General features: G+C 35.8%; 1 protein-coding gene across 3 annotated transcripts in view; it reads right to left on the bottom strand.

The window, feature by feature from the left end:
- The window catches only part of LOC145975146 (uncharacterized), a 99,299-nt gene extending 87,183 nt beyond the window's left edge, over positions 1-12,116 (bottom strand). For 2 of the 3 annotated variants that reach the window (XM_083105397.1, XM_083105395.1), the window contains exon 1: positions 11,535-12,114. The gene's annotated coding sequence lies outside the window, so the exon portion shown is untranslated. Of the gene's footprint in view, positions 1-11,534 lie in introns of all 3 variants that reach the window. The other variant, XM_083105396.1, reaches the window with a different exon arrangement.
- Positions 12,117-12,975: the final 859 nt, after the last annotated feature.

Raw genomic sequence — 12,975 nt, forward strand, 5'->3', positions numbered from 1 at the left:
TAAAACTTAAGTGGAAAATTTATTTTAATATATTGCAACGTACATTAGCACTCTTAAAAAAACATATTTAAAAATTTGATCTTTAAAAAAGCATATTACATATGTGGAAAACTACAGTGTAAATACAACTCTATTAACAGTTTAGAGTTGCTTTCAATTTAGTCTGTAAAATAAGATTAGAAGTTTTTAAATGATGTTTTTTTCTCAAAACAGGACTTCTGTTCATTTACTTCATTTTCTAATCATCTGAATTAATCCGTTTGAAATTTTAATTATCGAGAATATAAGTATTCCGTTATATGTCGCAAGTAACGTAGATTGAGGGGAAATGCGGTAAATTATGTGTCGTGATAATTTATATGAAATTGTGTGAGACTCTACTCGTGTAATTTTAAAGTTTCACAATGGCAATATGTTTTATTTCCGTAAAATAATAAATGTTTCAAACTTTAGTTAGTTTGTAACTAGAATATATCTGCTTTTGTTTTCACAGTCCTCTCGAACCCTCAACAACACGTTTATTGCACGTTATTGTAATATGGCTTTGCAATTTTTATGCAAGTTTTTGCACTAAATAATGATAATGCAAAGATATGAGACACTTTTATGAAACACTATGAAAGACAGGCGATTTTTCTCTTCCATAAGATCAGAAATGATATCTTTCATTTTTCTTAACAAAACTTACCAGCAATTCTTTTCAAAATTGCATACATTGCAGTCGATATTTTGACATATACTTATCGATAAAAATCTATTAAATATTGACATTTCTCATACGAAATAAATCGTATAATAATATTCAGAATCATGGACAACCACATTCGATAGAAATTTATATAAATATCTATATAAAATTTTTTTAAATCGAAGATATGATATTTTTAATCTTAATGCACTATTTGAAATATTCTACAAATAATCGTTCCTCCTCTCTTGTTCATAGTGTTATTATTTTGCAATCAAGTTTTCATTTCTACAACATGGTATGTATACAAACCATTGCTTCCTGCATAATTTACTTAAAGTTTGTTACACTCCATATGTGCGGAAACTACGGTGAACGAATGATGAATTAAATAGCAGATAACTTAGATTCGACTCTAAATTTACGCTAGCAGCAATCATTATGCATCTAACTAATAAAATTATAATCGAGATAACAGTGCGGTATATTATTATATTCAAGGATGTGAATACGCTGCAAATGCCCAGGGGATATCATCGAGAATATCGATATATCTGAATCAGAAATGTTTCCGGAATATATCACATTATGTTACTTTACTGTTGCAAGATTATACACCGCAATATCTCAGAATCTGTGAAAGGAACATCTGTGTAAAAAAATGAAAATATAATTTATAAAAAGACGCATCGTATAAAAATTGGAAAGAAATTAATAAAAAACTTAAAAATAATATTATAATATATGTGAATTAATAACAAAATGTTATTTTCTAATAACGTAAAAAGATAATATTAATATCAGCAAAAATTAGTATTTTTTATTTTTGATTAGAAAAGATTAAGTTACAATATCAATTATAAAATGTACTTTGCGTTTAAATATCTCGTATTATGAAAGTTTTAGAATATCTTTAAAAGTTTTGATTACCATGGAATATCGGCATTTAATTAATATTTGCAATGGGAGTTTCGTCGTCTCATTTAAATTCAAGCCGTTTCACCAATTTTCCAGCTGCATTTATACCAATTCAACGATTACATTATCCTAGCGACTGCATTAGCCCGAGAAAAAAAAGATCTCGATTCAGGCGGATTCCGCGCGGCGCGTTCCTCTCATGAATTATGATCGGGGCAAATGAGGTTCACGCGCGATAAATGCAAAGTGCCAATATCCCGCAGAACTCGAGGGAAGTTACGTATATGCGATAACGAAGTTACGTCTTGTTAAGATGCTACAGTGTTGGCAGCACGATTGATGTGTTCTTAACGAAAACGAGCGGAAAGCAAGTTTTAAGGAAAGTTTAAATAAGTTCGAAAGTCGATGTGCGTAGATCAAGTTACGTTAAATTGAAGAAAATACAGTATTATACGCGTACAATATTAAGCGCAGCTTTCCTCATCCCATCCCTAAACCCACACGCACAGAAATACACACATACACACAAACGCACAAAAGAGGTCTGATTAAATTATTAAATGGATCATATACGCGTAACGGCATAAAGCACAGAGATACGCAATTCTCAGTTTTATTTATACGCCTGCCGCGTATTTTAAGCATCTCAGGGAAATTGCTCTTAGAAAACATGCTCAGCGAAGTTTTTTAAATGTTATATAAAATACGCCCGTCAGCAATCAATATCCGATATTATTGCAGCAAAGGTTGCATTGCTATCGTTGTCAAGTGTGAAAAGGTTAAAGGAGCACGCATTATACTTTGGAGGAAAGTTTCTAGCTAATTGTGAGAAAGAATAAAAGGGATTAATTCACTTGTATCTCTTGGCGAAATTGGCATAATAAAAACATACTTTATCGTCACAAAGTGAACGATAGCATGATGTAAATAATATAGGAAATGTATATATCTCTCTCCGATACCTACCAATTTGAGTCTTTCATTTTCAAAAATAATCCAACATTCACATGTAATGGTAATAAAATATTTAATTTTGAAAGATAGAAGATTAAAACATTCTCTTTCGTATTTTCTGAGTCTCTTTAACATGCAAAATAATTTTGAAATCAAAACATACTAACTAAGTAGTCTCATGAAAAATGTCACTGAGATTATTCTCAAAGTTTGAAAGTTTTAAATAAGAATATACATATTTCTCATTTGAATGAAAAGGAAGATAAAATCTTCAAAAATGATTAATTTATATAAAAAAATATCATTTAAATTAATCAATTCGTGTTCACATATTTAAGAAACCATGACATTCTAATACATATAAAAGCAATTAATCAATTACATGACTTGTATGCAAATAATAAGAATATGCATAATTTGGAAATTTATATGAAACGAAGTATTATTATTCTCAAATATCGTATTAAAATCTCTGCAGAAGTTATTAGGATATTGTTATCCAGTATAGCTGATATACAAGAAAACCTTACCCAAAAGAAATCTTATGCGTGACGTCACCTTAGATAGGTGCGTTTGAATTCGAACAAGGAAAGTATTTCAGATTAATTAGAGCTATATCACCGTGCAATATCGTCGCTTTATAGCATCTATCTATCTTTTGCTTAGGATCAGACAAAAACGTCTAATCTATTTCTTCTGTTAGTATGGCGTATTCCACGTTAATGAATGCCATCTATTTGGAACCAAGGGTAGAGACTTAACACGACGCCATTAGTCAGCTCTTTAACTTTACCAGACTCAAATCCACGATCCTGTCCACGAACATGTTAGCGACTTAACGGAATAGCATCGGTAAATAATTCATACGCGAAGACGTTGCCGTTCACAGGACTTATCATCGTTCTATCTATCAACGTGCTGCGAAAGCAAGATGCGCAAGGAAAAAGCAATATAGCACCTTTATCCCTCGTCTAAAATTATGCGACTTGTCCTATGAAGTTAGTATTAAGTTCGCAATTTTCTATGATCGACAGCACTGTAAATCGTGCAGACACGCATAGTAGCGTGCATAAAAATGCACATTAACATAAAATGCGCTTTATGCTAAATATAAAGAAAAAAATACAAAAATACATCTAACGTAAACTTATGCAACTACAAATGTATATTTATCTTATGTAACAGTATATATACTAATTCTTCATTTAGTGCAATTAATTTTGCAGATATATATAATTACATAATCTAACAGCATAATTTTATATATAATTACATAATCTAACAGCATAATCTTTATATCGTTTAGTAACGACTCTAACTACATGATGACATCGTGTCACTACTTCGCGTTATCTGCTGTCACATCCTGCTCTTCTTTATCTATAAATTATGTAACAGATACACATTGTATAAATTCACTTAATTATATAATTATTTATTAATAATAATTCTTAATAATAATTATTAATAATTCATATAGTTTACAACTAGTCTAATCTTAATCTACACACGTAGCTAGCTGTTTACATTAATCCAGCTTTGACATGTTTGCTACAACTCATGTAAATTCCCCATAGCAAAATTGCTTATACGTGCATGTATTATCTCATCTCTCAACGGGCATTGCCCCAAGGTATAATAAAGTATATTCCTCTCTCCTTCTGCTCCCCCTTATTCTTTCTCCGTCTCTTTCTTTCCCTCTCTCATATATTCCTCAACCATATTATATGCAGTCACGCACATTAGGGACGTCGTGCTCGAGTTACAAGTTTTTGAATACCTTTTGTTTAATGACTCTGTAAAGCAAAAATTTTGAGGCCACGGCAAGAAACGTGTCGTAAACTTTTAACATTTCTCCGGCGTTATTTTAAGTTTCACTAAAATATCGAGCCGCGAGATTTATTCGTAAGGTGGACGATAAAAATCGACGAAAGTGAGATTATACTACATCACTGCGACGAGCAATATTGAAAATACGGCTAAGAAACGAAGATAAAATCATTTGAATTATTGCTCGCGTAATATAACGCGAATTTCTTCATCGAATATTTATTTATTCATATTCTTTGGAATTATGAAGGTACAGAAGTGTAATATATGCAGAAGATATCAAAATTGTATAAAAGCGTAGAAAAATGCACCGTAAAAAGGAACCATCTCTGAATTTTCTTACACTTGTAAAAATTTTAATAAAAACAAGCTAATATATAAGCAACTATAATTAAAGTGCGGTCTGCTATATGCTAGCTTTTACTACTGAAACTTTTAGCAGCACTCTTGGAAGTAACTTGGAAAGGAAAAATTTCTACGATAGACATTAACTTATATTCGGTTAAATTTTACAGCCCGATCACTCATCTGGATTGAGTCCATTAGATTTATATTTTTCCGTTGTTATATGATAAAGCCAATCATTCATTTCTTACACTTTTTTAATACTGATATTAATACCGCAAGAGATTGAAAATGAATGCGCTAATGGATTTTGCAATCCTCAGTTTTTTTACGAGCGCGATGAAGTCTACATAGTAAAAAAGCAGCTATGTAGTCGAAATGTCAAAGGTATAGCGTCAAAAAGAGACTGTTTAAATATCTTCTATAAAAATAATGATGAAAGTTTACTTTTCCTTTATCTGTAAACTCAAGTTTTTTCTTTAAAAGTTGCACATATTTTAAAAACGTTCATTAGAAATGAGCGATCACATACACCACCGTGCAATGTCAACCGCACACATTACTTTTTCCTTACTTAAAAATTTCACGGTACACAAATTTTAAAACTCGAAAGAAAAATTTTCGCATATGCATGTTTGTACAAATCTTTTTTCTCCTTATTTTAGAACGAGCAGTAAATCTCGGAATTATGTAGTAATGTCCAAACACGCATTCTGCACAATCCGATGTGTACATTACCTGCAACTGGCATAACACGTAAACGCACATATTTCGTTTATTTTCGTATTATTCCCCTCGGTTATACCTGATTCGAAATGTATCCCTTCCAAATATGGACTACGAGTTAAATAACACATATTGAGTGCTACACGGCCGATCGAATCAAGAATTCTAAAAGGAGAACATCAAATGCTATTTGTAGAAAGCCGAAGGATAATTTCGTTGCTGGCGATATAATGGAGTGAACGTCATGGAGGGAGAGGATAAAAAAACGAGATCAGCGCATCGGGTGGTGGAGTCGCCTTGAATCGAGCCCTCGGATTAACGAGCGTCGTCGTTGCCTTTGGGGATGCAAAGATAATACGCGCTGATCAAAGCTCCTCTCTGCGCGCAGTTGACAGACGTGAGATCGATCCGCGTGTTTTTAATCAGGCGGCACGAAAAATATACACGAGCGACGACGACGCTCCACTTTTCGCGTCGCGCATCGCGTGAATCGCTTATTACCCCGGATCCCTCCTGGGTCGCGTTAAACGCGTTAAAGTTAGGCTTGGCACTTTCCCGGAGACATCACGCTCGCTGTGTTTCGCGCGCGACTGAAAGTTGGTTAAATATCTCGGCAGGGAAATCGCGAGTCGTGAAAAACTTATGCTGATACGTATAACCGGAACACAGTTTTAGCGCGGCGAACTCGCGTGTAAGCGCCTTATAACTCTTCCATCCCCCTTATGGCACAAACCGTAAAACCACGTCTAATAGGATGAATCCTAATTGACTCCAAGAAAGTTTTCTCAAACTTAATATCCAACCCTAATATCAAATATTCAAAAGTTAACGTTTCCTCCCAAACAGTTTTTCCATGTTCTTTGACGTCACGCGAGTACTTAATACCGCTTGGGATACTTAATACAAATGCAATTTAATTTTCAACTTTGACAATCAATTTACGTTTTGAAATAAATTTCTCAACGTACATTCTTCGCAGAAAGTCCGCAATAAATTGCACAATAAAAGAACATTCGAATATGTTTTGCTCGTGCTTCCCTTCACTTTATCACTTAAAATCCGACTTTTTTCTTTCGATGTTGAAATCGAGCTCGCTCCAGCTTTATATGAAGCGCTTTTTAACACCGAAACAGGTGTTAAGAAACGTCACGCTGTTTTAAAGATAAAGTGGAGGAAATACGTTGCGCCTGTCAAGACTCTGCCCGAGTAAAACAGTACGAGTTGTGTGTTCGCAAACAACGTGAACTACCCTTTGTGCTATGGTTGGGAAAGTAAAGAAGTGGCGTGCAATGCATTTCCACTACAGTATGGAAGCCTGACATTGTTGTAGCTTTACAATCTTCGTAAATTACGCGAAAAAGCACATGTATACAGCGAACATATAACGCGATTTTCAATAAAGATTATAAATTCTGATCGACCGTTTCTAGCAGGATCGTGTATTCATGATATCAAAAACGCAATTCAATTTTATTATAAACACAAATAAGTCGAGTTTTCTCTCGAATATAAATATTTATGTGTAAAAAATAGACATGAGATATATTCTACGAAAAAAATTTGAGATCAATTTTTTTCTTGACATAAGTAAAAACATAAAAAGAATTATTTTTCCAAAAATTGTAAATTTCAAAAACGTAGTGTAAAATGTAAATGCAAAATTAAAGTTGTAAATGCAGATTTTTTGCATATACATGCAAATTAGGGTAGAACTCGAGATATAAAGACGAATATATCTCTCGCGAATATAATTTTATAAATATAAACGTGCAAAAGAAATGTTACGCGCGCGTGTTTAAACGTGGAAATAAAATGAGATGGTACAGTAAATGAAAATGGATGTATATCTGAGATGAATGCGTGTACATTCTTTGTACTTCTTTGGAATGAAACGAATGTGACCGCTGGAAGAGCGCATTTTTCCGGTTTTGTAAGAACAATATAATCAAGCTTCCTCTGGTAGTCTGGGGCATTATATACGCTTATCCAAATTTAAGCGTTCGCTCTTGCTTATCTTAATAACGCGAGCGACCACGGTACGAAGGTCATTTGCATATCAGAAACAACGCGGTGCCAGAGAAGAAGGAAAGGCTATAAAAGTATGACCAATGTTTGCGATGCGCCGCATCGTTTTGCGTTTCCGGCGTGCAATTTATGAGCGATCGGGAATAAAACCGTGCATATCGTTGCGAACGTCATATTTTCATGCGAATTTATAATAGGATCGATGCGCATTTCGAGGCAAATCGACGTAAAATCTCGACGTGAAAGAGAGATGCGAGCAAAGAGGCTGAATTGCGCCCCACACGATTACGTGCATTATAGTATGGCAAGAGTGGGCGATAATTCCGGCCGATAACACGCGATATTATTCCGAGCCGCGCAATATGTACGTACGCATTAGGCAGGTATGTATATCTTTACGGTGAGCGAAATCTAGGATCTCGCGATTACAAGCCGTACTTGCACACAGCGACATAACGAGGGGTACGATAAATCGACTCGCTCGTCGTAACCCCGTTTATTTCGCCTGACATTTCACCGCGAAAGCAATATGATTCTATAGCAGGTGTCCCTGAACGCGCCAACATTGTTGGAAGCATGAATATTTTACGGGATTATTTGAATAAAAATGATAAAATGAGATATTACAAGAAGAGAATTGGAAACGTAGAACATTTGAATGAAAATGATAAAATATGACATGATAAAATGTGGAATTGTGGAAATGATAAAAAAAAGGATGTTGGAAAACGATGTACGAGTCGACGGAATAAAATTTTTAATTTACATTGCCTCTCCAATCTCTTTTAACACTTTATTTTATAATCATCATCCCCATTTATTCTGCAATAGAAGCTCCATGAAAATTAGTTAATGTTTTTAATCCTTTTATTTTTTTTTTTACATTGCTTAGATGCCACATTACATATTTCGTTATTCGAAAAAAAAGAAAAGTGAATATCAAGTGAAATGTCATATTTTATCGTTTTCCTCGGAAATTTATTAAAAAAATAATTTAGGAAACAAATTCTTTTCTGATATTCTTCTCTCTTAATTAGAGATGTTATATATATGCAAATATATTCGAAATATTTCGATTAACTTACGTCATTTTTTTTCGAGAGTATCTGTATATGTAATATTTATTCGAGATATTTTTCATGCAATGTGTGATCGTTAAAACATAGAAACCTATTAAAAATTGATTTTTTTTAAATTAAAAAGAACACAATTTATGTATATGTGCGTGTAACATGTTTTTTATATAATTTTTTTATTACATTCATATTTATACAAATTAATATTCATATTTAATGGAAAAAATTTTTTGATATTGAAATAATCGGTTTGCGTACGAGTAGATTATTTTTCTGTTTATTGATTTTCTGCAAGCGTTTGCTTAATTAACGATACTACCGGCGTTGAAAGCACCATCGAGAAGCGCATTAATCTTTAACCCTCCGTTAACATGCAAGGCAGTTTTATTGCGATTCGTGAATAGCCCTTTGAATTAATTCGAACGAAAGGACTCGCGCACAGCGCATAGTGATGGAACAAACGCGTACTATTAAGGAAATGCGCGTGGAGGAAATTACGCTGATAAAAGAGGCAGCAAGGGCGAAGAGAACAACGGAATCCTATTGTATTATTCCCCTGGGATTACGTAAACAACCATGAGCCAACTGGCGTACTCGAATTGGACATACCCTGTTCTTACTCGATGGCGTATCAGCCAAAATTTCGGACTCCGCATGTATCACGTACGTATGTATGTGCGAGCAAATAAGATACCCGCAGGGAGAGCGCTGCCAAATTTACGGTTCCGTAATTTCGAATATCTACACATTCGCGGACGTGCATCCGTAGTATCGGAATCCAGCTGCGCCGATATCCAGGAAGGAATATTATCCGATCGCCCATCCGCGAAGAATTAATTCGCGTATGCAAATGCTCTCAGATGTATTTTCTCGTCGACACGAAGTTCCTTAATTTACGACACAAATCTAATTCGCGAAAAGCGCCTGACAAGTTATCGAGGTAAAATTAAAGTTCCGTCCCTTCCTTATTTTCCGTCAAATTATTTACACTAGGAAGACAAAGAGGAAGCAAAACTTTAATTCCAACTCAATCTCTCCCCAAGTTTATGTCTCAGATTAGATGTGCATCGCGAAAGTTAGCAAGAGCAACTTTGCAATACGACATCACACACACCCCGAAACTTAAACGTCCGATCCCGTGCATGTGTGTCATTCGGGTAGCTTGATGAAACCCTTTATTCAATGCAGTATGGCGAGAGACGTGCAGCGCAAAATCGTTTCCATTGTCACAAAATGGAACTCGGTCTGTATAATGAACGACCTGAAATCTCGCAGTCATTATCGGCACGTTGTCTGCCGCGATGCGACGAGAATTCGGGACAATGGAGGACGGCCAAGTCCCATGACCCGAACAAAACTGGTGCCACTTGTTACGCGCAATGCGAGAGGAATTGTTTTCTCGACGCCGCCGTCGCAGGTTCATACGACTATCGCGCCACGATCGATATTGCGCGCTTATTCTCGTATAATCGTCCAAAGGTAGGTCGAAAGATCTAAAAAGGAACTTCCTGTCATGGTAATTAATGAACAATCGTTCGATCCCGGCATCGCATATCGACTACCCGAGCATCCTCGAAGCGCACTCAGACTATTGGATATCGATGAGAAATATATATCTTGTTGAGTTAATTGTAAGCTCTCTTTCTCTTTCTAGAAATGGCTATTTTCGGTGAATTTATAATATTAATATAATAAGTAATAATTGTGTAAGTTTAGGAAAAAAAATTATTTAAAGAATGCAGCATATTTTCGAAGAGCTAAAGAATTTTAAACTTTTGATGGAATAATTATTCGATTATATGATTTTATTATGATTATTGTGCGTTCTCGACCGTTGCGGTATGCGAAATATGCAAAAAGACAAGTGATAAGGTACGATCGATGTGTGCATGGTATAACAGTGATTTGAAAAATTCATAGGGGACATCAAGCCCAAGGGGAAAAGGAAAACTTGTTACAATCTCAATATATCGTGTACTAAAAATGGAATATTTTGAAGAAATTGACTTTTGAGGGACGATCAATTTCGATCGCTAAATCGTGTTATTTTCACCCTTTTATCTCAATTTCTTTGCTACATATTTTAAAAAGCATTTCTATGTATGTATATAATAATATTTATAGAACAATAATTTACGTTAGACGTATTTTTCGTGTATTAAATATTTAATAAATTGTAAATTTTGATTCACAATAAGTTTCGATCCATTAATATCTTTCGCGAAGTTTATGAAATCAAGTTATAGTTTATTTATTAGGAAATATATTTACGTAAAGAAGAGTATTTCTATGTTAATTTTAAAAGACTATTACCTAGTAATTTTAAGTAATAAGTAAAAATAGATAAAACTCAAGAACAATTTTAAGATACTAACTAGCTCATATTTTGCCTGTTGCAACAAAACTCATTGCAACTCGCACAAACAAACTTTCTTCGTTGTCGTTTCCAATTGTCGTTGCTAAATCCACAGAATTGTAACGCCCGGGCACCATTTTGCATCATGGCTCGTGATTTCAATAATTGTACTACGCATAGAAACTTTATCGATAGCTACGACGAGGTATTCTTGATGTCGCCAACGGAGATTTTACTCTACACAAGCGTCATGATTTAAATGTTGCCAAATATTTCACAAATATAAATCATCAAGGAAAAAATTACGTGGTTTTTCGACATCAATCGTATATATATATATATATATATATATATATATATATCGAGCGACTTCAAGAAGCGCCATTGTTTATTTTCAAGAGTCACATTCAGGTGCAAATATTCGCAAGAAGAGGATGACAATTAACATCTAAATAAATAATCTCTCGTTGTTAATTTGTAATTAATTAACTTTATATGAGAAAGATCATTTTAATCTTCTATAATAGACAACTTGTACATCGTCACCAACAATCGTTGAATCGTTTAGCCCGAAGTTCTAGTTACTTGACGCTAGTTTAACAGGTGTCCAACTTACGCGCGTCGTCTCTCCCGTGAACAAGCGGGCACCTTCGAACGGCCAAGCGCGCAAAAGGCGAAAATCTCTTCCACGGACAAGATTCTTCGGACAAGTTGTAAGCAAAAGGATCGTCGAGAAACTTGCGGCAAATTCGAGAAACGTCACCGAATCCACCACCCGCGTATTTTGTATTTCACTTCACTTTTCCCGAGGAATGTGAAGGTGCTCACTTGTCCACTGGTCTCTCCTGCATCCCAACTTCTTCGAGACCTTGGCTGCCGCTCGCGTCCTCCACGTATCGAATTCAAAGGCTCGGTCTCACTCGTACATAATTCATACGTGTTATTACGATTCGACCGGTTTTACTGGTCTCGGCGATGACGATGAGAATCTCGCGCGTAAACGTTGTGGGTGACGATCGTGATGCGGGTTGTCTCGGACTGACCTGGTTTCCGGAGAGAGGAGCCCCCTTCCTAGCTGACGAACGCGCGGGAACCGAGGCTCATGTCAAAGTCAGTTGAGCGACGAGCAGCGACCCGGCGGAGAACCGACTCTATAACTGGGACCTCGCGATCCTCTGGGCTTCTGCCGCGCTCTGTGGCGTCGCGCGTACCCTGAGCGACGTTCACACACAACGGTGGGAGATGAAGAGGGAGAGGGAGAGGAAACGACGCCGACGCCGACGTCGCGGCGCACCTGCGCGCCTTGGTGGAAACGCGAAACCCGGGCCTTCAACCGACCGGGACACCCCGAGCTTCTGTCCCAGCAGCCCCGCATCAGCAACCTTGCTCTATCCTCGGGTATCTGCATCTCAGCGTCTTTACGGATCTCCTCGAGTAAAGTCGTCGACTGCCACCTGACGATTCTCCTGGCATCGAGCCAGCGTCGTTTCGAGCTTGTTGCGAGTATAAAATTCCGGAGAAATATAGCACGGAAGTCGATCGAAGGAATAAATTGCGAGGAGCTTTTAAAATTTCTTCCTGCGATAAATGAAAATGAGAGGAGGAATTGTGGTTAAAATATTCCGATACGAATTTATCAGCTGAATTTCAAGCTGATACAGTTGATTGTATTATTACTCTTTTACCTCTTATCTGTCGATTCCAATCATCTCCTCTTTTATCAAGTCAATCAATGGAGATAATAATTCCAACGACTAAAACCGTCCAAATTATAGTTGGAATTGTTATTTCTATGATTTGATAAAAGAGGAAATATTTCTGTGTCAACGATAGAGAGAAGAGAGGAAGTGATAATGATTATCGATTATCGAGGAAGTGATGAATATCGACTTAGAATTGTTAAAGAAAGGAGGAGCGGAAAAAGAACTGAATGTGTTGAAAAAATTGAATGCAATCGCAAACTTTGCTTTAATCGAAATCTTTTCTATAGGCTTTGTTCAACCGAAGGGAGAAAAAGGCCAGGGGAAATTGAAAGAACTTTCTATTCTCTCGAAGCA

The sequence above is a fragment of the Camponotus vicinus genome, unplaced genomic scaffold, assembly GCF_025532165.1.
Source record: "Camponotus vicinus isolate PSW18456_S1 unplaced genomic scaffold, iyCamVici1.0 SCAF_7, whole genome shotgun sequence".
Lineage (NCBI taxonomy): Eukaryota > Metazoa > Arthropoda > Insecta > Hymenoptera > Formicidae > Camponotus > Camponotus vicinus.